General features: G+C 43.2%; 1 long non-coding RNA gene across 1 annotated transcript; it reads left to right on the top strand.

Moving 5' to 3' along the window:
• Positions 1-369: 369 nt before the first annotated feature.
• On the top strand, positions 370-3233 carry LOC142109326 (uncharacterized). Its single transcript, XR_012680338.1, has 3 exons — positions 370-438; positions 1810-1874; positions 2035-3233. It is a non-coding gene; the product is annotated as an uncharacterized LOC142109326 (long non-coding RNA).
• Positions 3234-25475: the final 22242 nt, after the last annotated feature.

Raw genomic sequence — 25475 nt, 5'->3', positions numbered from 1 at the left:
TTAAAGTCACCGTATATTTCTGTGAGCTACAGACTTTTATATGGTCAGAGTCAGGGAAGCTGAGAGGGTAGGGGGGGCGGTTACTGATCACCGGGGCCTGGGTATGCCAGGGGGCTCGGGACCGCACTGCAGACTAGCAAGATTTTCTATTTATTTTTTTATTTTACTAATTTATTTTTTTTCCCCTCGGAAGGGGAGGGGGGTGGTGTCGGGCAGGCAGTCTATGCAATCCTTGCATAGACTGTCAAGTCGCATACTGTGCACTGTGACAGTCTATGCAGGGACCGCACAGGCTGTATCCATCTTCATTAGACAGGGGCTAGATCCCGGTCACTGTGACATCACCAGGTCATGTGACTGCTGCAGTCACATGACACACAGTGCAGGCGGGCAGCTGGATATCTTCATGGTCCTGTGTGCAGTGCAGTGAAGAAAAATGTAAGAGAACGGGGTGATGTGATGGGGAGGTGGTATGTGTTATTAAAGCTGCTGGGCAGAGGGGGGCATGTGTGATTAAAGCTGCTGGGCATAGGGGGGCATGTGTGACTAAAGATGCTGGGCAAAGGGGGGCTTGTGTGACTAAAGCTGCTACGTAGATGGGGACATGTGTGATTAATGCTGATGGCATAGAGGGTCATGTGTGATTAATGCTGCTGGGCAGAGGGGGGGGGGTATGTGTGTTTAAAGCTGCAAGGCAGAGGTGGTATGTGTGTGTGTAAAGCTGCTTGGCAGAGTGGGCATGTGTGTGTAAAGCATATGGGCAGAGGTGGTATGCGTGTGTGTAAAGCTGCTTGGCAGAGTGGGCATGTGTGTGTAAAGCATATGGGTAGAGGGTACATGTGTGAGTAAAACTGCTGAGCAGAGGGGGGCATGTGTGAGTAATGTTGCTGGGCACAGGGGGGGGCATGTGCAAGTAAAGCATGTTGGCAGAGTTACCTGTGAGTAAAGCTGCTGGGCACAGTAAGCATATGTAAGTAAAGCTGCTGGGAGACCTGTAGCACCAGATGATTGTATCCTCTAATGAGGATATATTAAATTATTCCTTGCCTTGCACTTTTCACCTCCTAGGCACGCCTCCAATGATACACAGCCACACCTCCAATGGTATGGCCACACCCCTTTGACGGTGCGCACATGGGTTTGTTTCCCTTCTAGTCGACTATAGGGGGGCCCATGAAGTTGCTGTACCGGCTCCCAAAATTTCTCTTGGCGGCCCTGGTCACAGCTCCTAATATCCATGTCATTTACAGTAGGGGTTGCATCCCATTCCCATATAGAAATTTGTATCATTCAAGATCACATGTTATGGAAGCTGCAGATTAGTCTGTAAGTTTCCCCAAACAAATTGATTCACAGTGTGCAAGTACCTGATTTATTCTTCTGCTATACTATGAAATCAAAAGTGATCATGAGTTGCCAAAATAGATTTGAACAATATGACCTGCCAGTTGTCAGGACTTGCTGGGACTGTTAGTTCCAAAACAACTGAAGGGCCACAGGCTTTCCAAGCCTGATTTGTTATTTACATGGTTCTCTTATCCATCTCTGCTGTTGGCTTACTGGGGGCTGTAGTCTACAACAGCTGGAGATCTACAGGTTGTCTACAGATTTCTGTTGTTTGCCTGTTGATATATAAAAGAAAATGGCATTGTAGCATTTTTTTATTCTAATTTATCTACTTAACTGGCAGAATGTCACTTAAATCCAAAACCTGTGTGACGCATATGGTTAGCTGCTGTAATACCAGATTACCAAGATTATGTCACAGCATTTAAGTGCACATTTTCTTTACTGCTTTTACTTCCATAGGTGCAAAAACTATCTGATGTACAAGGATGAACCTGGTTATTGAATATTTGGTTTCAAGTTTTCTGGTGAGCAAGTTTTGTGTAACAAAAAATATATATTATTGGCGCAGTAATATAAAATTTTCAGCCTTTCTGGGGACCACGAAGTTCCTGTTGATGTCCCTCGTGTTACTGCAGGTAATGGTCACTTCTCCACGACTCAAAAAGACATTGTACTTTTGTCTAGGGCTGGCTGAACACGGTGCGCGGGGTAAGAGAGGCGCCGGGGCACCAAGACTGAGGGGCGCTCCCCTCCGCCTGCTATCCCCACATGTCCGCCAGCATAAAAAGAAAGAAAAAACACCTGTATGCGGTGTGCGGCACCCTCCTCCCCTCTGCTCCGCTCACACTAAATGTGGAGTGTGACGTCAACACGCCCCGACACTCGGTGTGAAGAGCGGCACAGAGAGGCGCAGCACACCGACAGAAGAGGACGAGAAGAAGAAAAGACTAAAGAGAAGAAGACAGAAGAGAAGGAGACAGAAGAGAAAGAAAGAAGATTAGAAAGAATATAAAAAACCGCAACAGTACAGCATGGGAGTTTGGTTATTGTCATTGTCAAATACTATTCTGCAAATATATATTTTATTTACATTGAATTCAACTTTTCTACACTAGTGTTCTTCACAGTATGGTGTTCATATCTTAAGCGTACTGATTTAGCCTTGTGCTTTTCAAACACCACCTCTTACACCTTTCCCTTCACTCACTAGCAAATGTGATTTACTGACTTGTCCAACACAAACGAATGTCACTAAGACAACTGGACAAGGCAGGCGGTTTGCTTCACCAGCCAGGGGGTGACACTGGAGAAACCCTAACATGTAAAGAGTACAGCTCACACAGATCCAGGTGGCAGCACTGCAAAACCATGTGGTTGAATGGAACTTCTGCTAACACATTACACCACACCTGTCACAAATACTAAAAGGGGGACAAGCTTCTAGAACCACTACCACCTATGCCACCTATGGCTTTATTTGCTTTTAATATTTTCTTAAATCAGGCTAAAATGAAGTTCATCTAAGGAAAACTTTTTAAAGTTAGTCAAAGTTACACAGGCCTCTAAAATGACATTTATGATCACATTCTTAGTGCTAATATTTATTTCCATTACTTCAAATAACATAAGTATGTAGCCAGGGCCAGCAGGACATGGTAAGCGGGGTAAGCAAGGTGGGGGGCAAGACTGAGGGGTGCTCCACCTTTGCTTGCTTGCTATTCCCACTTGTCCTACGGCATAAAAAGCTAAAACAAAAACAAACCTGTATGTGGTGCTCTTCTCCCTCTCCCCTCTACTCCGTTCACACTCAGTGAGGAGCGGCACAGAGAGGAGCCAGCACACCAACAGAAGAGGACGAGAAGAAGAAAAGACTAAAGAGAAGAAGGGAGAGGGCAGCAGTGGTAATGGAGGAGGGAGAGGGCAGCAGTGGTGATGGAGGGGGTACAGTGTGATGGAGGAGGAAAAGGACAGCAGTGGTGATGGAGGAGGGAGAGGGCAGCAGTGGTGATGGAGGGGGTACAGTGTGATGGAGGAGGAAAAGGACAGCAGTGGTGATGGAGGAGGGAGAGGGCAGCAGTGGTGATGGAGGGGGTACAGTGTGATGGAGGAGGAAAAGGACAGCAGTGGTGATGGAGGAGGAGGGGGCACAGGCTGAAGGCGGAGAAAGAGGGCAGCAGTGGTGATGGAGGAGGGAGAGTGGGATGAAAAGGGGGCAGAGTGTGGTGAAGGAGGGGGCACAACCAAACTAATTAGCCAAAAATGTAAAATCTTATTACAAAGAATACATATTCTTCATTTATATTATTCATATATGAATTCATGTTTGCTTGTTTAATGTATTTATTTATAATACTCTCTTTACTAAAGTGTATTATATGATTTCTATTAAAATAAAAAGCATTATTGAATGAACAAATAATTTATGAAAAAGGAGGGTGCAAATGTATTTTTTGCAGGGGGGCGCCCGACATGCTAGCACCGGCCCTGCTTTTGTCCTCACTTTGAACAGAGCAGTGGTCTCCATAAAGCCTCTCTGCAGCATAGTGTCCTTGCATTAAATGCTGTTTTAATGCCTGTGTGTATGAGGCAGTAAGTTGCAGCACTTTTGCATACAGTAATGTCCAGTGGTCGAAGTGCAAATTTATATGTCGCAGTATGAAAAATGTAACGGAAATGAAAGTGATAGTGTTAAAATGAAGTCAGTGGGAGGAGTGACAACCATGGCCTTATATGTGGGGAGTTTGTATGTTCTCCCTGTGTTTGCGTGGGTTTCCTCTGGGCATACCACCATGTACACCCCCCTCTTCCACCACTAGGAATGTCATTACTTCCTACTGAATTGATAGGTTGCATTCTAATTAACTGAGCCCACAAAATGTTTGCGTCTATTGGGAGTAGGCAACAGTCATACTATAAGGCCGGCTTGGGGTGTAATTAGCCCTGTATAATTTCTGATTTGTATAACTTCATAAAACCAATAGTTATAAATTGCTACATTATGACCTGTCATGGTTCTTCAAACAGCGACCAAGTACAGTGTACTTTTTCAATACTGTTAGGGTAGTGGCCCAAATAAAATATTAAAATATTTAGATATGAAATGTTTTAGCTTTATCATAGTCAGGAGTTACAGTATCTGAAGAATTTATTTGTGTAATTGCTAAACTCAAATTGTGAATGATGTCATCCCGCAACACCTGAATAAGCTAAGTTTATCACCATAGTAACAATATTATCCAGAGTTCTGAAAGGCACAGCACATTTTCAAACACATTGACATTGCAATTGTTTTGCCATAAAAATCACCTTAACAATATAGGAAATTTGAGTATTTAAAAACTACAAAACCACATTGCTGGTAACAATAGACCCTTTTAAGGTGTATATGGCTATGGTCAGAGAACATTTTGGTTATAGTTCTTCATCTCCTGCTCATCCATGTGTACACAGTTTTGAAGTGGGTGAGGACAGAGGGAGGCTGTGAATTGTGCACTCCCGTGATTACCTTTGTGGGTGAAGATAGGCTCAATGTGACAGGGGCAATGTCCTGATCAGAGGAGGGGGATCAGCGAGCTACAAATGAGATTTTAATAGCAGAAGGAGCCCAACAGCATATATTAATGATGTGAGGCTCCCACCACACTTATGTGAAAAGATCATGGGAGAAAATATACTTTTATATGTAACAAATTTCAAGCATCTAACGATTTATACATAGGTTCTATTTCTATACTAACAGTGGTGGAACTACCACCATTGCAGGGAGAATAGGGCTACGGAGCCAGGAGATAAGTGGAGGCCCTTACTGCCAACAGTCCATGTAACATCGGTAGTTCCTGCCACTATCATTTCAGTGCAAGCACAGTGTATCTGAAACAGGGCTTCACAGTGCATGTGCAGGCCCCTGTGTACAAGCTGGCTAGCAGATTGCAGGCCAGGGGGCGATATTCGGCTCTGCATCCTATTAGGGACATTTTAAAGGGAAAAAAATGCAGATAGCCCAGTGACCCGGCCAAAGGTAGCCGACTATAAGACCGTCCGGGGGGAAGGGGGGGGGGGGGCAGATGCCCCACAGCCCAGCCAGCCGCTGCCCCTGTGCATGCTCAGAAGACCAGAGCAGGGGAGAACAGACTGCAACGCCGTGGACTCCCTCCAAAAGTTGCTATAGCGTTGTCTTATATCCCTGTAGACAAATAAGAAAATAAGCATAAATTATAACATAAGGAACTAGTAAAAAAATAACTGTACAGTGATACACAACTAGAGAACTACACAGGACAAATAAAAGTCAATATTTATTATGGCTGCCATCTAAAAATATCATCACAAATAATAACACACAGAAGTATCAATAAAAACAAAACAGGATGGTATAAAAAACAAACAAACTGGCAGGAGTGGAAATCTATAAATAAGATAGTGGATAAGGATTTATTATACGCATCTAACCTCTATTATAGAGCTAGTATATACTTTAGTTTGATTGGTTGTAAACTGGATGAATTTTAGCTAAAGTTACACGAATTATATTGGACATGTATAATCAACAGAATAACATAGTGTACAATGCAATAGTTATAACAGTAATGTTATAATAAATGATTGCTCAAGTTCTTGGAAAGAATAACTGTACACTGCTGCAGGCTGAGAGCAGATTGGCCTTGGCATGTTCACTTCTCCTTATGTCTAATGAAAAGACTTAAACAAACATTGTAAATAAATCTTTTAGTGTAAAACAATAGCTAAGTTCTAATGAAGAATACACAGCTGTTTTGCACTCTCTCTTCAATCTGATGTCACTCTCTTATATTTGCATTTACCTCCAATTGTCAGAATCTGAGCTAGGTTAGATTAGTACCTTACATAATTGCAAAGTGTCTTCTTTCTGTAATTGACAGTGGCTCTCTTCAATCAGGATTCCTTTTAACTAAGGTTTATATTTTCACTATCTACGCTCACTATTGGCAAAGTATTATTGTTATTGTTTGATTTGTAGGAACACAATATTTGCAGGGCAGAGAAGCAGATGAAAATATGTGTTTAACCACAAAACAATAGCGTTATACTATTTATTCAGAATTGCCTTTGGCTATGAAAACAGCCAAGACAAAATTTAGAGATTGTTCAGGCCTATGCCACAGAGTAGTGGTTCTTCACCCTCTCCACAAGACCTCGCCAACTGGGCATGTTTCGTGGATCTTCTCCTAGGAGCATTCAGTGAACGGATCAAACTACTTATTGAGATGGTGATTATTCCACCTGTGCGAGAGTCACAGAACATGGCCTGGTAATGACGAAAAGTTTGAAAACCGCTCTACACTTAGCTTTCTGCATATTCATTGTCCAATTTGATTGAAAACAATGTGCAGCAACAGTATATGTATATGTATATAGTCGATACTTCCCAGAGCATCGGATGCTGACTTGATAATTGACAGGGCTCATAGAGCGTGCTGCCCTCGAGCAGTCCCGGGGGGAAAACTCACAGGGATATTATGCTTTGCCAGCACTTTTTGCCTCCAATTGAACGACACAGGAGTTCACACCAATTATGTGCCTCGGAGTGGGGAGCATCTCTTCCCAGCTCCGGAGCACCATCGGCTGCAAGACGCAGTACTAATGTGGCTGCGAGGGGAAGTATCTCCCATCACAGAGCCACCACCACTATCCCCAACACTCCCCCTGCTTCCAACAACTTTAATAGCAGCTTTTACACTAACTGGCCAGCAGGGGGGAGCTCTACCCCACAACCCTAGTGGCACTATGTCAGCAGTGTATTTAACCCCTCACCCCTATGTCAGCATCAAATAAACAAAGGTTGGAACATAACCGTCCTGCTCCCCGACAACTATTTTTCCCCCAAGCCCATTCCTGGCAAATAATACTATGGGCTCTACTTGGGGAGCTCAGATCTATAGGGATTCTCCACCAGCACGCAGATCCCCTTATTAGCTAGCTAACATGCACACTGCTACCACATCACTTAGACTTTATTCCTGTTAGGAACTCCCAAGCCAGTACAGTGAAACTCGGGGACTACTCTGAAGGCCCGGTGTTCGCTGGAGCCCCTAGTGGTGGGGACAGACTTGGCTGCGGGCCGACCGAGGGTCGAGTAACGTATACAGACTTAAAGGAGTACCCAGGAGTGGAGTGATTGGCGGGCTGTAGTGAAGAGGTATCCTAAGTCAAAGGTCACAAGCACAAATGCAAAATCCAGGGACAAGCGAAGGGTCAGATACACAGGCAAAGAAGCAAAAACCGGAATCCAGGCAAAAAGGTCAAGGTCAGAAGAGAAGGTTCTCAGGTCCAGGAACAAGCAGGGGTCAAAACACGGGTAGTCAATCCAAGGTAGCAATAACCAAACAGATAGAACAAGCAGGCAGCAGGACTGAGGGCAGAACGCTATAACCGGCAATGAGGCTCAGTCCTCATTGCCTTAAATAGTACAGATGGCCAATCAGCACACACAGTCCAGAACATGTCCTCAGCTGTAGAATAATAGCAGAGCCTGCAGCCAATCGTATCTGCAAAGTACCAGCAGAGACTAAGCTTTAATCAGCCTAGATTGGCTGATTCCAACAGGTGTGCAGGGCTGGCCTCAATGTGTGCGCACGTGCCTGGCTGTTTAACAGCTGGCCGAGCACGGAGTCTAGAGATACTAAAGCGTCCCGGTTGTTGCCCAGGCAACCGGGACACAGAAACTGGAAGTGACGCCCCGGTTGCCGTAGCCACGGCCGGAACGTCACTAGCAGACCCCGGAGAGTCGCGGCGGTACCCGCGGCCGCCGCGAGCACTAACAATTCCCCCCCAAAACCGGCAGCAAACTTTATGGACAGACGTGACAGACACAACCGCCCCCCATAGGATCTTTCGGCTAAGAGATTTGTCCTTGAGGCATTTACCCAGCTCTTTATTGGTAATACAACCCCCCCCCCCCCCACCAGACACCGCAACAGTCTCAACCACTTTCAACACTGCACTTTATCCCCCCTCTTTTGTCTCAATTGTCCGCTAGTGTAATTACAGACACAGCTAGGACTCGGGGCTCACAGCCATATCAATACACATCTACGACCAGTTCTTCAACCAATAACAGGCCTCTTCATTGTAATATGTAATTGATTATTACCACACCAGTGTAGATAACCCTTCTCATGGCCTTTCCCACCCGCAGATTTTCATGACATACCCATCTCTAACATTACAGCAGTTCACTCTCAATCTTTCATCCCCCCACCCCCCGCAAACACAGGGACTCCCGCCCAGACAGATATGAGCCATTTCCCACCATCCCACCACACACCAGGCCCATAGCCACATCCACAGATACCCCAACTATCTTGCGGCAATCCACAATGCATCGACCATTCGAAACCAATTTGGACCACCAGTTATTAACCTGTCTATTATTGCAGATTTGCAGAGTCAGCAGCCGACTACAATTTCAGGCCTATCCCAACACTGCTGAGGACTTGTACAACCAGAGTGGAAGTATGGACATTCCAACTTCGAGTCAAGTGCTTTCTTCTCCGCCAATAATAGCAGGAACTGTCGACGAACACGAAGCAACAGGAAATCCAGCCACAGGAGCCGTACCAGTTGCGACTGCACCCCTGGCTGCTGGCGAGAACTGGTGTTTTTCTATTACACACAAACCACATAACAATAGCCCACTTATTTGTTCTACTAGTGATGACTCCTCCGAAACAGACCAAAGACCCCGTAAGCTCATTGAAATTCTTCAATCCCAACTGTTAAGGAAACAGTCAAACAAGCCCGAACAGGCCCTAGGCCCTAACATAGGTCTACGCGCGGGGACATGGGTCGAGTTGAGAATTCAGCATTAATGTGCGGCATTAGGCCCAGTGCTAGAGATAAAATAAAAAAAGGCATATATGTGGACATGTTCACCCTTATGGAGATGGACAGAAAAAGTCTTCCAGCAGCTTGTGAGAAAAACGATATAGGAGAGGAAACTTACCGTTCGTTCCCCAGGTGGGTCAATGGGTACCACGTATTTGCAGCCATATATATAGAGATTAGATCAGATAAACATATGGTGGTCTGGCGCTACCTGCACCTGATTAGTGATATGCTTATAAAGGATGGACCAACTATTTGGCGGGCATACGATGAGCTCTTTAGAAGTAAATAAAGCGGACGAACCAACCAACCGCTTGGCTGTAAGGATATATATACATGGATGGACTTGATGCGTCCCTGTAGTCAGATCCCAGCATTAACAACCACAAAGAAGTTTCCTGGAACGGGGATGGCACAAACAATCCCTCCCTTCTAAGGGCAAATGCAACGCCGTCAACACAGGACACTGCCCGAGAGGCCCAACCTGTAAATAAAAACGTGTGAGCCACCTGTAAAGGCCCTCAATCTGCCTCCGAATGTTTTAGATCTAGCTCGAATGCAGGTAGAGGACGTAGGGCTCCATCAGCAGCTTCTCGTCAAGGCCCAGTCACCAATTAACCTAATAGAGCTGGATAGATTGCTTAATCTTTACATGGATAAAAGTGCAGCATCCCTGCTAAAAACGTCTTTTACTTAGGCTTCAATACCTGGAATTTATATTCCCAGAAATTATTGATGAAAAAATAGCAAAAGAAGTAAGGTTGGGTCGTATGTTAGGCCCTTTCTCTTAACCCCCTTTCTCAACCTAGTATTTTCGCCAATAGGGGTGGTCCCTAAGAAATATGAAGGAAAATTTAGACTAATTCAACTCTTGTCTTTTCCAGCTGGGGAATCAGTCAACGACACTATAGACACCATGCTTAGCACTGTTACATATCAATATTTCAATCTGCGCTGTCCTTAGTTCAAGATTTTGGCAAGGGGACCCTTTTGGCAAAATTCCTCACTGGTGCATTCAGGCTGGAACAGGTCACGGAGAAATAGCTCACTACCTTTATGACCTCTTAGTCATAGGCCCAGCAAATTCCTCCCTATGTCTCGATACGCTGACAGCTGCGCAAGCCTTTTTCCACAGTGCTGGGCATTCCCATTGCTCATGAAAAAAACTGGAGGACAGACTCCCTGTTTAGTATTTTTAGAAATTGAAATAGATTCCTTGGCAGGTTGCTGTAGACTTCCCACAGATAAAATTCAGAAAATGATACACACCATTACAGTGCTCCTCTTCCTTACTCATCTTCCTTACCTACCTTCCTTGAGCCCCCCCCCCCCCCCTCCAACTCCCCCAACAGGTTACCCAGGGCTCCTCTGCTTGTCGCTTTTAGCAAGGGAAGGAAGGGATTTTTCCATTTTTTCCCCTGGATCAAGGCCTGATTAGTGGTGAGCCTCCCGGGTTTTATTCAGGTTTTTACCTTCATTTGGGTGGCCTTCCCCAATCCCCCTTCTCCCTTCTCTCTCTCTTACTCACTCTCATTCCCCACCTCGCATTGTTCCGGCCTTGCGCGGTATTTGGAGGTGTCGAGCGAGCATTATGGGTGACCCTGACACTCCAAGGATGATACTATGCTTGATTGATAACACCAAATAATTTCTACCCACAGGTTTCGCCCTGAAAATAAAGCGCATATGGATTGTTGGCCCCTCGTATGTGTTTTGGGCAGCCAGACACGGGATGGCTCAACCACTGGCAAATATGCAATCACCTGTCAAGATTCACTGTTGGGGTAGAAGGGGTCTCTGCTGGCATGACCTCCTTCCTTGGCTGACTCATCAGTTAGAGCAGTGGGATTCTGCTGACATTCTAATTATTCACCTAGAATGTAACGATTTAGGCAAAGGTAAATCACTACTCCTGATCATAAAGATTAGAGAAGATTTACACAACATTAGATCCCAATGGCTGGTCCACATTAATTTCCCAGCTGTCCTGAAGATCGGAAATTCCACAAGCGATCATACTATAGTTGGTGAGGAAACTGAACAGCGCTATACGTATAGTCACCAGGCAAATAGGAGGATTTATTATTGATCACCCGTTAATAATGGTGGATCAAACACACCTATACAGAAAAGACGGGGTTCACCTGGCAGACAAGGGCTTAGGCATTTTCATAGAAGGGATTTGAAGGAGCTAGGGGTTTTATTCAGCTCAGATGGTGATGGGCTGCTGGGCCCCTAAGGCCACCAGCGTTGTTGAAACATACAGCACTATCACTTATTGGCCACAGGTCACTGTCCCCTTCGAGGCAATGGTAACTCTTGGTCCTTCAATGAGTAGGGTCCTTGTCCGGCTCAGTCAGGGTTGGCATTGTGAGTTTAGAGGGGGTATAGTCACTCTGACGCCAGGTTTAGCGCCGGCCAAGCAGTTAGGGATCAGTTCCCGTGTTAAGTGGATTCACAGCGGTATCCCCATTTCCAGGCTTGGTTTGAGTCATCAGTCTGGTCAGCTGTCCCGCAGTGCTCTTTCTCTGCCACCAAATTTACTCACCTCATAGCCAAGTTGGTTGATGGAGCTATTATTTGTTGTCCCAGCCTTCTCCAAAAAATCTTGCCCACCTTTTCCTCCTTCTAGCCCTATGACTTACTAATCAGGTGCCTCCATTATCTGTCACTCATTCCAGATGATGATGGTCTCTTCTCCGAGGTTCAACTCATTACATCATTTCTTTTTCCATATATGGAATGTTCCTTAAGTTTCTATAATGTAAAACTGCTCAATTACCCTCAAAAGTGTTCCATTCTTCTCTCAACTCTCAATAAAGTCCATACCTCACTATTTCCTAAATGGGAAACTTTTTAGTTGTGGCTCCCCTATACTGCTCAAAGCACATTCTCCGTTCCAGTGGGTCATATTGTGTTTTGTACCCTGGGTCACTTGCCAATAACTCTGTTCTGCTGCTCTTCCCTCTAACACAGGACAGATCCCTTTCCGCTCCAGCTGTCCCAAACTAAAGCCCCAATGGTTACAGATCAGAACATTGATTTTTTTCGCTTACTGCAGCTCTGATCTCATCTCATCCGAAAGAAATTACTGCCTCTGCCCAGTCCGGAGGGATTCTTAGCTTTGTTAAATGTTAATAAACATACTAAATATAGTACACATGAAGAGTAACTTTAGAGACTCCTCTTCTTCCTTTTACACCCCCCCTTCCCCATTGCTCTTATCTCTGCTATATTATTATTTAAGCATTTTGGCATTGACTATCTTGTTGCTGAGTCATATATTTGGTATTGTGTCTACTTAGTGACAGGATTCACTTGGTATATTATGTATTTGTTATATCATATGCCACACTTTTTGCCTTTAAAAAACAAACTTCAAAAAACAAGAGCTCATATCCCGACCCTCTTCTGTCATTAGATCCCTTGTAGAAAAGCTACTCTCTTATTTTTAAGCCTAGTCAAAATGAAACTAATGGTAAATCTGTCCGAAGTCTCATGTTTCGTCCGAAAAACTTTCCAATGTGAAAAAACTTCACACAGGATAATTTATACCAGCTGAAACTTAAATAACATTTTTTTTTTCTTATCTTTTCTCAGGAGAAAAGATGATATGATCCCCTGCATGTACTAACATAACCCATACTTACCTACTTTTCACAGGCTACCTCTGGGAGATCACTGAAGAGGGGTGTGAAGGGGGGGGTGGGTCTTCGCAATTCGCGTCATTTTGTCCCTGCCCCCCAGTGATGTATGCCTGTTTGGGGGTATTTTTACAGTGGTAAAAAGACCCAAAGCAGGCATTACATCTCTGGGGGCGGTGCCAAAAATGATGCGAATCGTGAAGCCCCGTCCCCTTCCACCCAAACACCCCTCCATGTCGGCAGATGCGGGAGAATTGCCAGCTCTCCCGGGATTCCGGGAGATCTACACGGAATTCGGGAGTCTCCCGGACATTCCGGGAGAGTGGGATGTATGACATAACCTTGCATTAGTCCGGGGTACACTCTTACCAGACAAATAATGTTCCTTCATTGGTTTTCCGATCTGCCAAGAAAGGAGGCAAGACTTATTCACATAGTTCAACAGGTAAAATAGTATTTTCAAAATTAATTCCCTACATTTTTCTGCTTCCACCCCAAAAATTCTGCTGCCAGATTGCTTTGCTATTATCCCACCCGCGTATATATTGTCTTCTAACGTAGACCAGTGCACTTAAAACAAGTTTGTTCACTCAGAGTTTAAATGAATGTAATACAACATCGACAGCATAACTCCAACTAGGTGGAAACAATATTTTCTTAACAGGCACACGCTGCCGTATCCTAAATATGCCTCTCCTGGGGTGTATACAGAATGAAACAATTTACATTTACACAATAATTTATGTTTCAGTTACAGCAGCTGTAGGTTTAGTGATTCAGGAACACTACTGTTCATTGGTGTGTACAGGCAGAACTGTTTCCTCTGGGCTGCTTGGATAAAGCAATAGATATGGGAGGCTTCCTCTTGTCTCATAAAATGTTACTTATTTTTGCAGCCAGGGAAGCTTGTCCGCTTGGGTTGATAGAACTTAAAATAATAGGAATTTTCTTCTTATGTTCTTAAAGTACAATCTGTCTTGGCAAGCTATCATTCTTCAATAATCAGTAACGTTTTATGACAGAATAAATTGGTTCAGTAAATTATATTATTCTTGAAACTACAGAAATGAAATGTGGCTCACATTTTGCCAGAGTCACAGCAGTGCTGTCCATGCTATTCCGATTTCTACACTGATTTCCATCCTGTTGTTTAGTCCATGGTGAATGATTTTGTATATGTTTTGCAATGCTAAGCCCTAACACATTTTTTTTCATCTTGCAATGTTTTTTCTTATGTCTGAGCAATAACAAAAAGTAATTTTGCTCTTGTGTTTCGTAATAGTTTAAATATGTCCGAAACTATCTCACTGATTCCTCTCTACTATTAAATGGTGGTAAACAGTGTAAAATAAGGAGGTGGGGGGGGGGGGGGGGGGGTCACATGTAAATAAGCTAAATGGAGCTAAACTCAAACAAAATATTACAATTGTTGATGTATTGTAGTGAACTGTGCTATCTTGCCTTACCTTTAATGTCAGAAAATAATTTGGTAGCTGTTTACTGCACACTGCCATATTTATCTGCAAGGCCCTCTCACATGTCAAGTCACTGACTTGGATCTATAAATATATGGCTTTGTTAGCGGCAAAGTGCCTGCCAATTTTTGCTTTCCTAGTTAATGTGTTTACATATCATACATAGAAATGAATTGATGGAAAGCGTCTCCATTTTCACAAAATGTATTTTGCACAGATAATTTTAACAGATATTTCCATGGCGTGAGTAACAGTATATATTCTTATACGTTTGATCACTTTCATATGTATGCATGTAAGCTACATTATGAACTTGTATATGTTATCCATGGATTTGACACTGGCTGTCTCCTTTCTTGTTCTTCTCACAATAATAAAGTGTAAATGAACAGTATGAACTGTGTTCCAAGACAAATAGTACATTTTAATCAACCTCTCATTCGCAGCACAGCGGGCAGACCCACGTGGTCTTCTCCAGATCTCACCTCCATCAGTGCTGTACTGGGTATGTTGTATGCTTTGACAACCCGGGAGATTTAAAAAGAGATTTGTTGCTAACCAAGGCATTTAATAACCACAGGACAGCATAACTGTGTCAGGCGCCGTCTCCGCACTGACACTTGGTGCAGGAGACGGACGCCTGCACCTTCTCGTCAGCCGCGTCCCATTGCCTAGCAGCGGGATGCTCCTTGTTCCTTGCACACAATTCGTGCGCATGGTCTGTTCAGTCGCGTCCCATTGCTACGCAGCAGGACGCTCTCTCCGCTCACCTGTCAGCAGTCAGCATGTCTGACCGCCAAATCTCCATCACCCAATCAGGGTGCACTTTATGGTTTATAGAGCACCCTCTGACACGTGATGGGTGCTAGAGTATTGGTTCACTCCTGCTCCAGCGTTTCCTGAATCAGTGTTCTTTGGTTCTGACTTGGCTTCCTGTTACTATTCTCCTGTGTTTCGTTTTGGTACCTCGCTGCCTGACCTGACCTCTCTCTGGAACCTCCCTGTGTACCGCACCGCTCATTTGGCTTTGACCTGGACTGCCTGACTACGCGTGTCTAATACTGTCGCTACACAGGTGATTGTCTTGGAGAACCGCGACCTGGGTGCCCTCTGCAGCTAAGCCCAAACTCTGTGTCGGGGTCCCTGGTGGATACCAGGGGTACGTTAGACTACGCGCCTCCCTGTTCAGTTGCGCTAATACCGGTTAACGGCCATCTCTGAAATTCCGTGACAGTATAATCTGACCATATGAGTGGACAGGACGAACCCTCAACTCGAAACCTACTGCTCCACTTATCCCAGAGGGTGGATCAGCAAGACTCCAATCAGGGACAACTCTTGCAATGTCTACAAGGGGTTGTTTCTCATTTAGACATCCTCCAGGGCTCTCTTCCAGCAAGTCAAACTGGATCTTAGAGGGGCCTATAACCTTATCCGCATTTGCCAAGGTGACAAGTGGAAAACCGCCTTTAATACGAGAGACGGGCACTATGAGTATCTAGTGATGCCCTTTGGGCTTTCTAATGCCCCTACGGTTTTTCAAGAATTCATCAACAAAATCTTCAGAGATCTTTTGTATCAATCTGTAGTCGTCTTTCTTGATGATATCCTGGTCTTCTCCCAGAACATCACCTCTCATCGAGATCATGTCAAAGAAGTTCTGTCTCGCCTTCGTACTAATCACCTATACTGCAAATTGGAGAAGTGCCTTTTTTATCAAAGTCAGGTCCCCTTGCTTGAATATATAATCTCTGGCATGGGTCTTCAAATGGATCCTAAAAAGGTAGATCTATCCTTAGTTGGCCTCAACCCTCTGGCCTAAAGGCTACTGAATGTTTTATTGGATTCTGCTACTATTACCGGAAATTCATTAAATACTTCTCTTCGTTGATTTCGCCCATCACATCACTTACCTGTAAAGGTGGACTAGCCTAAAACTGGCCTCAGGAGGCAGTTTTGGCCTTCAAAGTTCTTAAGGAAGCATTCGCTACCACTCCTGTCTTGAGATAGCCTGACCAACTATAACCGTTCTTTCTAGAGGTTGATGCTTCCTCCTGGGCGTGGGAGCAGTTCCCTATCAGAAGGAATTCTGTTGCCACTTTCTCTCCATGTGGCTTTCTCTCCAGGAAATTTTTACCCGGTGAGCCCAACTATAGCATCAGGGACAAGGAGCTCCTGGCCATCAAGATAGCCTTAGAAGACTGGCGGTACCTGCTTGAAGGCACCCTCCATCCTATCACGGTATTCACAAATTATAAGGACCTCACCTATCTGGAATCTGCTCAGTGCCTTAACCCTTGTCAGGTGCAGTGGTCACCTTTTTTTCTAGATTCCTGTTGATCCTGACTTATCGTGCTGGGTCAAAAAATTTCATGGCCGATGCACTTTCTAGGTCTTTTGATCCTTTGGATTCTTGCCAGCCAGACGTTAGACCTATCATCAGTCCTCTGAAGATTCTGACCTTGACTAAATCCTCAGTTAAGACAGCCCCTGTTGGACGCTCTTTTGTGGAGACCTATCTCCATCCAAGACTGTTGGCTTGGGCTCACGATTCCAGATTTGCTGGTCATACTGCTGGGTTTAAGAAGAAACATTGTTCTTTTGTCCCGCAGGTATTGGTGGCCATCCTTGAGTGCTGACGTTCACAAGTATGTTGCAGCTTGCGTAGTATGTGCTCGTAATAATACTGATAAGAATAATACAGGCTGAAGGATTTTTAGGAGTAATTACACTATGTATTTACTATGAATTCACATGAGAACACACATACCTTTAAGACAATCATAACTATATAATACCGAACCAACTAAAAAAAACCTCAAGACCAAATGTATAAAAAAATCAATATAATCCATATATTTGAATTTTTTTTAAATGAAATCTATTTTAAAATAACTAAGTAATAAATCTTCATTGCGTACAGCGCATACAATGCATATTCAAAATAAATCTTCAGTGTGTACAGTTGTGTTCCCTGTTAAATACGGATATGCACACGTGAGAGGCAGTAACAATAGACTATGCACTGTTTGTTATCACTGTCATCCAGCATTTACACCTGCCCTGTATTAGGTACAAACGTATGGCTATATACATCCGTACTTAAGCTAAACACAGGATTTGAATTAGCCGCATCTGGGTGGACACTCTCTTATTGTTGTCAGGATTCACACAGGATCTTTCTGGATACAACAGCCAGACCAATTTGACACTATCTGCACCAGAGGGAAAAAAGTTAAACAAGCAGTAGGTATTCACCAGGGACCCCCACAAGAGGATATGGGCTTGGCTGCTGTCCACCCGCAGGTAGCGGCCGTCTGAGCAAGTATCAGACGTTATTGTCAGGTGGTATGAATCAAGTGACAATGATGTGGAATACACAATACAGCGAATATCCTGGAACTCACTGGCGTAGATGGAATTACCAGGACTCACTGGCATGGGTGCAATAAAAAGGACTCACTGGCGTGGATGGACACATTGTCATGAATGGAATAACCAGGACACACTGTCATGGATGGAAAAACCAGGACTCACATGTGTGTCAATGAAATAACCAGCACACAGAGATGGAATAATCAGGACATATTGGCATGGATGGAGTAACTAGGACTCACTGGCATGGATAAAATAACCAGAACACACTGGCATGGATGGAATAACCAAGACACACTGGCATGGATGAAATAACCAGGACACACTGGCATGGATAGAATAACCAGGACACACTGGCATGGATAGAATAACCAGGACACACTGGCATGGATAGAATAACTAGGACTCACTGGCATGGATAGAATAACCAGGACACACTGGCATGGATGGAATAACCAGGACACACTGGCATGGATAGAATAACCAGGACACACTGGCATGGATAGAATAACCAGGACACACTGGCATGGATGGAATAACCATGAATAACTTTAATGGATGGAATATCCAGAACACACTGGTGTTTATGGAAGTACCAGAACACAGAAAGGCACAGGGATGCAATATGCAGGGAACACAGGAGGGCAGCCTTCCATCATCTAGAGGCAGATTGCATAACTAGAATGGACATGCCCCTTGCTACGCGTGGCCGTAAAAATCAAAGATGGCGCCTGCTGACTTACGAAGTAGCCGCTGCACCACAGAGGAAGGGGATCCCAAACCTTGTCTGAAACTTGAAGTGTAGCGCTCCAGACTCCGGTGAGTGAGACGAAGAGTCCGGCGTGTATTAACTGTACATGTCCTCCATTAGTTCGGCCTTTCCCTCCTCATTACACCTCTTATGTGAGGGTTCGTAATGTCAGATGCACGTGGATATGAATTCCGTGCAATTGTAAAAGTTTGGTTTCTGGGCATGGGCAGTGTCAAGCAAAATACACTATGCAAACTAATCAGGCCCTCTGTGTCTGCAACGGCTAATGTTCTAAGGGGTCAATTTCTTAAAACTATGCAGTGGCAATCGTTATGCATCACATGCGCAGAGAGGCTTCAGCTGAACTCCATTGAGAATGACAGGTAGTGCCATCCTCAAATGCTTAATAATTGCAGAACTTCACAGTCTCCATATTTATACATGGGGACTGCATTAGGAAACGTTAAACCGTTCATAAATTGTACGCTGGCAATTTTACAGAGAAAACTTGCTGATTTCTCCTTTTTAATGGCTGATCGCACTTTAATAAACAGGTAACTAAACTTATTTGCAAGAAGAAGTATAGAACAGCGTAATGGTAGATAGGGTTCCACACTGATACCAAACTTGTAGATTCATAACAGCCTCTATTTTGTCTAAGAATTAACACCCACTCACACTTGAGTCTCTTCTCTATGGTCATATAACAATGTGTTCTTGCATTTGGGGTATTTCGTCTGCAGGTATATTAACATGCACACTCAAACACTGCAGCATTACTTTCTAAAATGTAGATCAAAACAGAGACAAGAAAAATCTGGTTCAAAAAGTTGGTTACAATCCAACTGTAAACAAGGTTTAGCTGACAGATGGCACAATAAATATATAAATGTTTTCTGTAATTTTTTGGCTCCTCGGGCGAGGAATTTTGAATATTCACGGAGAAGGCTGGCTGTGGTGTGCTATAAATAATTTAGATGCTACTGTGGATTCAGCTATACATGTGAATTAGAAAATTGAATTGTTTGGACATTTAAAATGCGAACGTTGCACTCCCACTGCAAACAAAGGGACTGTATAAAAAAAAAAAAAACTTTCTAAAGTTTTCCCATGTTGAAAGCAACAATCTTTCACAGGCTGTATGTAGTTTTTCCTGGCCATAGTAAAAAAATGAAAGGAAATCCACCCTGGCTTATTTTTCTAGGAGTGAACCCCAACTAACCATTCGGTAGGTGTCTGTTGAATAGATTTTCGACTGTCCGGGAGATATCTTACAGCACATAAGTATAGGGAATATACCATACTTGCCAAGCTAATTCCGGGAGATCCCAGGCAAGGGGGGCCGTGGTTGGAGGGCGGGAGGGGCGGGGCACGGTAATTTGCGTCATTTTGGCTCCACCCCTCGCAACAAAATGCCATTTTGTCACAGGGGCGGGGCCAAAATGACGCAATTCACTGCAAATCGGGTCATTTTGAGGAGTATGTTGCCTTATGTGGGATATTTGCCTGCTCTCCCGGGAGCCCTACCCGAATTTCGGGAGTCTCCCGGACATTCCGGGAGAGTTGGCAAGTTTGGAATATACGCATTCTGAATTTCGAGATTACCAGTAGAACAAGCCAGAACTGACCTGTGACATCCATGATACATAGCTCCAGTTAACCTATATACAGCCATAATCCTGGTGAAAAAACAGTGAAGGACATTTACTAAAAAACTGTTCTTCAGGTAAATGTATAGAAAAGGTGGTGTTTACCAATAGCAACCAATCAGACGTTTGTTATAATTTCCTAAACTATGTTAGTAAATGTGACAGAATCTGATTGGTTGTCGTGAGCAACCTTTCCTTTTACACACACGTTACGTCTAGAACAGTTTTCATAACTGTCCCCCAGCATATTTTAACTGATCAATGCTGCAGGAGGCGACAAGATAAAGAGAATAATGTTTGAGAGGAAGCATCATGAAGAAAGAAAGTCCTTTTGGGTTCCAAATGCGTTAATATTGTTACCAAAGCCTATTGTTGTTAATTCTAATAATTCAGTGTCATCCAAAATTTCAATTCCAGTAAAAAATTATTTCAATTAAAGCTTTCTATTTGACAAAAGATGGCAAATATAGCCCAGGATATTACTCCTGCTCTCTGGACACAGCTCTGTGATATAACTGGGAGGAGCACAGTGATAGGCACCAGGCAGATAATGTTGCATTTTTCCTACTTTTCCTAAAAACGCTCAGATTTAAGATGGAAACTGAGCAGTAAAATAAATGGATACATCTCTTGTAAATAATGTAATGCAGTACAGTCAAACTAATTGCTTATGAATGACTGATATAACGGTCAATGATTTCAGTATTTAAATCACTGTTGTCATTTTCCGAAGATGTCTGATATCCAATCATTATAAAGTTAAATGACAGAGGTTTCAGTGTTTGACAACCCTGCAACTACATTATCTGAAATTCCAGCAATTACCTTAGTTGGTGTCACTGTTGATAAGGCTGCCGAAACAGGAATCGCTCCCGCAAGTTTGCACAGTAGTTGGGAAAATAAAACTCTGGATTTGAATGGCTAATGCTGCCAAGGTTTGTTTCATGTTGGTATTGCACTCTTGCATAGCACCAGAACTAAATACAGCAGAGCTATGTGCTATTCCACTGATCACTTTTTCCCTGCTGATTCCACCAAGCCCGTTTGGCTGTGGTTTCACTAGATAGTAGGTTGCAACAGTGGGAATCTCGTTCGTCCATTCTTGCGCATCAGTAAGTAGATGACAAGGCATTTGGCTACCTTAAGAGAGTTGTAGTTACAAATAAGAAAACACCAGGTATGAAGAAAGAGTTATAAGGAATAAAAAGTATAAAAGGTTTTTGGATGTACAAATATAAATGTAGTTTTCAAGCAATCTGTTTTTATAGCCAGCGGCTGTTTGCATCTGCCTATGTAACTTTGGCACACAATTTGCCCAATGTCACAGTATGAGTAGCCCCCAAATCACTGCAATACCCAGTAATAATCTGAATGGGTCATCATCATATTAGTAAATATGTCTGTCTGATAACCGCTATCAACCTTTTGTGTGTGGTCATTTCCCTACTGCACTAAAAGGCCTCACTTATGTTAAAAATGATCCAGGGGCTCAGGCCCTATATATTTAGCTGAAATGGATATAAATGTTGTCTCTTGGCATGATTGACTAGCTTAAAGCTTGTATGATATACCCTCTAAAGCTGGGGCAAAGGTATCCTGTATGGGATCCCATGATGTTACTTGGATGTAGAGGGCATTGGATCAAAAGAAAAACCTTGGTGTAACCAAAATCAGTGCCCCAATGGTAATCAACTGTGTAAATTACAAGGTCAAACAGCTTTCTATCATAGTGAGTACGGAAGTCAGACCAAAACAAGAGATCAAAGAGGGAAGAAAAAAGTTTAGAGTCAGGAGGGGAGTTGGTCGGTATATATCTTTTATAGATTATTATAGCATGTAGATATACAACTATATTGTGGTAGTATATAATAAAGTCTATGTTTTAAAGGCATACCTGTAGATAACTGTTGTGTGTCTTTAGACAGCTTCTCTATGCGGATATACTGTTTGTATAACCTGTTTCTGCGTGTTGATACATGTCCACTTTGACCCTTTCTCAGCTTCAAAATACTAGATAAGAAACATTTTCCAATAATATTATGATCAACATTACCACTTCCTCATTTACTGAGGGAATTAATCAATATGAGTAAACGCTCCATATTTCATTCGTGAAATTAATTTAAGCCTTTGGCCAATTGTTCTATATTTGTTTAAATCATTTATTTATTTTTTTACTATTGGAACGGTGAGGTTTGAACTGGGAGCTTAGAATTAATGCTGCTATTTTCTTTTGCGCTGTGTTTGGTGCCTACCTGGAAAATGCTCTGTGCACTTTACACACATTTCCTCCATGTCCGACCAATGAAGAGCTACATAACTAGTAATGAATAGGATTTATGTAAACCATTTAAAACAGAAGTATCAGCAGTAAGTCATGTGATTCACTGATGGTCTGTGTGCGAATTATTGCACTTTGTTCTAAAGATGATGAGTTTCCTTATTAGGGCTCCCATGTGTCCTGGTTTTCCCATAACATTCTCCCTTTTTCACACATAGGGCTAGATTTACTAAGCTGCGGGTTTGAAAAAGTGGGGATGTTGCCAATAGCAACCAATCAGATTCTAGCTTTCATTTCTTTAGTACCTTCTACAAAATGATAGCTAGAATCTGATTGGTTGCTATAGGCAACATCCCCACTTTTTCAAACCCGCAGCTTAGTAAATCTAGCCCATAATCTTTAACTCATATATATATATAAAGTTAGTATACACTAATTTATTAATTCACACTGGGGGGTAATTGTATTAACCAGCGCTTTTTGCAACTCACCGATATTCGCCGAATTTGAGAGCAAATTTTAGAACGGCAATGTTTTAAAATTAGCTGTCGAACTCGACGACATTCGTCAAGTTGACTGGCCTCTCCCAAAACCAAATCCATCCATGCAAAAAGGAAGCAATAAACATTAAAATATTCCAAAGCAAATATAATGAAAGGTCATAGTGTTGATCAGGTATAAACAAGGTGGATAAAAATATTAAATCATGCTGATAGCCAAAACAGCATGTGTAAACAAAATCAGGCTGTGCACAGTGAGTGTTCATCAAATTACAAGAAGACAGAAGAGTTTAGAACCACCCAAAGGGCGTGAATCAAAATTTAAGGTAACACCCACCTCAGTCTGTAATACCAAAGGAGTTCCTACAGCACTACAGGGGTGTCCTTAGAGAGAAACCTCCCATTAGTAAGGCACGCACTGCAGCAGGAAAACCTAGTAAAGAACTGATCAGGCTGCAGTGTCTGTGGAGATTGTATGGCAGCCAGAATAAGAGTGAAACCTTTGAGAGCGAGGGGGAGGGGGGGGGGGGGGTTCTGCGTAGCTCTACCTATGAACCTATGATCTGGCAAAAGTATGTCTTTGCTCATCTTTCATTACAAGGAATCTTATGTACTACATTTTCAGGGAGTGGCCTAATTCTGAATGTCAGTAGACACTTTACACAGGTAGGTACACTGCCAGCTAGTTGGAGCAGTTTACACAAATGAGTAGAGAGCAGCTGGCAGGGAAAATCTTGGCAGCTATCTCTTCTTCGCCCACATCCAGCACATTGTAGATGGTCATCTCCCCTGACTGAAGAAGGATTGCAGTCCATGAGGAATGACACTGCTAAATGGAGTCTTATAGATTCTAAAATGGCAGCCTCCTGTTGGGTTATCAACAAAGTGATCTCCAGTGTCAGCCAGCCCCCTCCGTGTGACTCAAATATAGTGGAGGGGATCCTGTCTTAAAGTCAAATCGTAACATTCACTCGTTCATGGCCAAATGTAGACTGAGGCAGATATTTTATGGAACAGTTTTGAACATTTGCATATCTCTGAGTCCAACCCAAAGTGTAGAGGTCCACACTGTTTACAATAAATCTGCTCCAACAAGAGCGTGACGGCCATAAGTGCAGTGGTTGAAGATGCTTATTTTTTTAACATTGGGAGGTACTTGAGGGCCCCTATCAAATTTTTGCTATGGGGTCCACATACTTCTATTTACACCCCTGTGCAGCAATATGCCCACATTCAAAGTATAATCCTAATACCTTGCACACTCCTGTTTGGGTTAACCACAAGGAAACTTAGGGAATTCCCTAGACTACTGTAGAGCCTGAAAATGTCAACATTACCCAGAGACGGCTTGCAAAACGTGATGTAGCTATTCTCATCATATCATCTGCTACTAGACTGATTGTTATGTAACACCACAACAGAGTAACAATATTAGATTCTAGATAGAATCAGTGGCGGATCCAGGGGGGGGGGCGATCGGGGCAATCGCCCCCCCTAGCAGGGGCTTGCTGCTGACAGCTGTACACTGTGCAGGTCCGTTCGGCAGTGACAGTGTGCTGCCCGGCTGCTCTGATTGTGTTTTAAACACAATCAGAGCAGCCGGGCAGCACACTGTCACTGCCGAGCAGACCTTCACATACTGTGCAGCCGCCGGCAGCCTTAGAAATCAGAAAGGGGACGGGGCCTAAATCCCCCCCCCACCTACAATCGCCCCGGGTAGAGCAATTGCCTAGATCCGCCCCTGGATAGAATGAGCAACAGTTAGACAGCTAGCACAATACGCTCCTATAACCTAGTAGCAATATCTGATCACTTCAGATTAGCCGCTAGCACAGCCATATACTGTGTTACAAGCAGTAGCTATAGCGCTAATATTACTTTCTGCATACGAATTGGCTAATCTTGATGTGGAATTATTACACACCATTAACTTTCAATCAATATTAGCTACCTCCAACTTTATCCCTAACAATATGATACACGAGACTCACAATTCTATTAGCGGATTTTAAAGCACACATTTGTTTTTATGAGATTATATTTTCCTTTTATTTCACTTCATGCAACCAATAAAAGTTAAGTTTTAATTAATCCTCCAGACTCCCGTAAATACTTACATACCACAATAGAGAGTATTGTGCACCATTTACATTCTTTTGTGTTTTCCTTGGTTATGTATACTATTAATGTCAGGTGCACCCCCATAATTGATGATTGGTATTAAGATACTACAAATTTAATCGACGAGGTAATACTACTCTTCACTGGTGCGACAGTACTAGGTTTTTCTTTTTTTCTTTTTTCTTTACCTATATTTCTTATTAGATATCTACTAACAATAAGGTGGACCAGCACTCCAGAGGCTAATATTTAGAGTATCATGATGACTGATAGCGGAAATGGAATGTGGAGGATCCGGCTGAAGCAAGAACATGGGTTCCACCAATGAGTTCCACCAGCTGAGACGATTATCAGAGAAGGACATCCCAGGCTTCACGCCCTTTGTACACTGATTCCCACTTTACTTTTGAATACGAATTGACTCCACTATTTCTATTATTTTTGTCCAAACTGCACTATTACTTTG

The sequence above is a fragment of the Mixophyes fleayi genome, chromosome 1 (genome assembly GCF_038048845.1).
Source record: "Mixophyes fleayi isolate aMixFle1 chromosome 1, aMixFle1.hap1, whole genome shotgun sequence".
Lineage (NCBI taxonomy): Eukaryota > Metazoa > Chordata > Amphibia > Anura > Limnodynastidae > Mixophyes > Mixophyes fleayi.
Note: the sequence above shows the minus strand (reverse complement) of the source record. Positions and strands in the feature narration are given on the sequence as shown.